The following is a 2,899-nucleotide window of genomic DNA, read 5'->3' on the forward strand; positions in this document are numbered from 1 at the left end:
ATAGTCATGAACCGCTTGTTATTTGGTTCCGGATGACTTTTAAACTGGATTGTTTAGACCATCAAAATTGGTTTGGAAATGTGAAATTATAACATGATTATGAACAAGATTTTTCAAATATACTCCATGAAGAAACAGAAGAAGTTGGAAAGGAGGAAGAGGAATGTAGGTGATTTAATTGAATCCTAAGTACACCCCTGTGGAATCCAGAAGTCAAGGGTTTCAGAATAATTTGCTAAGATGGACATAGAATAGCAGGCGTTTATCAGTTCACAAGCAACAACATGTAATATCTTAGAAATATCTAGTTGGTGTGTATAATAAAAATTTTGGACCAGACACAGGGGCTCAAGCCTATAGTCCCAGCTATTCAGGAAACAGAGATATGATCATAGGTCAAGGTTAACTGACTGAAACATTAGTGAGACTCCATCTTATCAAATAAGCTGACAGAATGGCACATACCTATAACCCCAGCTATATGGAAAGCTTAGGTAGGTAGGCTGTGTGAGGCTTATCAGGGCAAAAATGTGAGACTCTACCTAAAAAATAACTAACATAAAGCAAAATAGGGGCCAAGGATTTGGCTGAAGTATAAGATTTAATCAGTGCCCATCAACACATTGTCTAGCACTCATGCTTTCCTGGAAAGCATAAGACCTTGAGTATAAACCCAAGTAACTGGAAAAAAAAGTAAGGTAAGACTATTTTTCAGTTTTTTAAAGAAACTCCAAACCCCTCTTGGGCATATGTATTAAGAACTGTAAGTCAATACAAAAGAAAGATTCCTACATACCATGTTTATTGCACCTCTGTTCACAATAGACAGGCTGTGGGATCAGCTGAGGTGCTCACAAACTGATGAACAGATAATGAAAATATGGTTCATATATAGCATAGAATATTACTCAGGTATAATGAAAAATGAAATATCATTTACAGGAAAATGGATTGATGATAAGATCATATTAACTGAGATAAGAAACTCCAGGTGATAAAGTCAAATATATGGTTTCCTCCATTTGTAGAAACCAGACCTAATCACTATACATATGCAAACATACACATACACAAACACCATATTTTTAATTGTGGGAATGTGTAGGGGGAACCAGGGAGAGGTGGACAGGAAAAAAATCAAGGAGCATGGATAATACCAAAATACAACGTGCCGCTGGACATGAGTGGCTCATACCTGCAATCCTAGCTAATCAGGAGGCTGAGATCTGAGGAGCTAGAAAGAAAGCCACCTGGGCAGGAAAATCCATGAGAATTTTAGCTTCAATTCATCAGTAAAAAGAAGTGGAGGCATGGCTCAAGTGGTACAGTATTAGCCATGAACAGAAAAAGTGGCAAAAGCTCAGTAAAATTTTAACAATAAGGGGTAGGAGGGGAACGAAAAGAAAGATAGCAATAGAGGGGGGGATTTGCTTACAGTTTAATCTATGCTCATTTGATTTTCATGAAATGCCAGGGCAAAATCCCTTTGCACAATTAACATGCACTAAAACAAGGCAATGAAAAAAATAGGTTCCAGTGGTAGTAGGAACTGTGAGTATGGGGAGGGAAATGGAGAGGGTGCATGAGGGACAAGCATAATTTATATGCAGATATGAAAATAGAACACTGAACCAAGCTGAAGGGAGGTAGATGAGGGAGAATGGAGAAGATGAATATGATTGCTGTACATATATGTATGGAAATGTTACAATAAAATTTTGTTGTACAACCAATATGAGCTAATAAAAATGCTAAAAAATGTTGGAAGTGACTCCAGAAGCAGAGTGTCTGCTTAGCAATTGGAAGTCCCTATGCTCAAAGCCCGGTACAAAGACAGCAAGCAAGCAAACAAGAGGAAAAAAGAAGGAAAGGGAAAATAAAGAAACAGAAGAAGGAGGGAAGGAGGTAGGGAATATTGTAGGGCCTAAACTCCAGGCACTCTACCACTTGAGCCACACCTCCAGTTCCAGCTTTTTGATGGTTAATTAAAAATAAGAGTCTCTCAGATTTGTCTACTCCAATTGGCCTCAACTCGCAATTCTCAGTCTCCTCTGTAGCAGATTACAGGCAGGACTCACTAATGGTTTGCATAGCTATTCCTTAAATCCATGTTATAGCTTACAAATGCTACAACTTCAGAGATGTAAATTCCTAAGGCAATAGACCTTCCTCAATTTTCTAATGAATGGTTTTGATTGAAGCACTGACTTTCATTCGAATACTTTTTCTCTTTTTCAGAAGCAACTCCTTAATATCTTTACAGGGAAAACATACCCTCATTAGAGTTATGGTCAAGTAAATAACTGTAATGTCCGTTCAGCAGTATTGTAAAGACATTTAGTATGAACAAATAGGAGTCAGTCAACCACTTGAGCAACAGCTCCACTTCTGACATTTTTGGTTGCTAATTGGAGGTAAGAGTCTCATGGGCTTCCCTGCTTGTGGCTTTGAACCCCGATCATCAGATCTGTTTGAAAAGGAGTAAAGGCATGACCCAGTACTGTAGGTTCTTAAAATTTTTTTATCTAGATGCTTCATATTTTTAGTATTTTAGATGTAAAATAAAGCAGGTAATGATTAAAAGACTTTACCTAACCTCCAAACATGGTCTCAAAGGCAAGGCTTAATTTCTTCATGAGGAAAATTATCCAAAGGTTAATTTTTAACATGTGCAGAGTATCCTCCAATTGGAGGACATATTTAGAGGCATTATTGTTGTGCTGCTTTACGTAAAACAGGAAAATGCTGCATTTACAAAATTCTCTGAGGGCCCAAAGGTAATTCCATGATAAAACAACAAAATTTGAATTCAATGTATCCTTCTAAATAAATTTGATCAGAAGAGAAAGACTAAGAATAGTTTAATGAAGTGTGTACATGTTTGCTCATACCCAATGTC

This window comes from Perognathus longimembris, chromosome 28, assembly GCF_023159225.1.
Source record: "Perognathus longimembris pacificus isolate PPM17 chromosome 28, ASM2315922v1, whole genome shotgun sequence".
Lineage (NCBI taxonomy): Eukaryota > Metazoa > Chordata > Mammalia > Rodentia > Heteromyidae > Perognathus > Perognathus longimembris.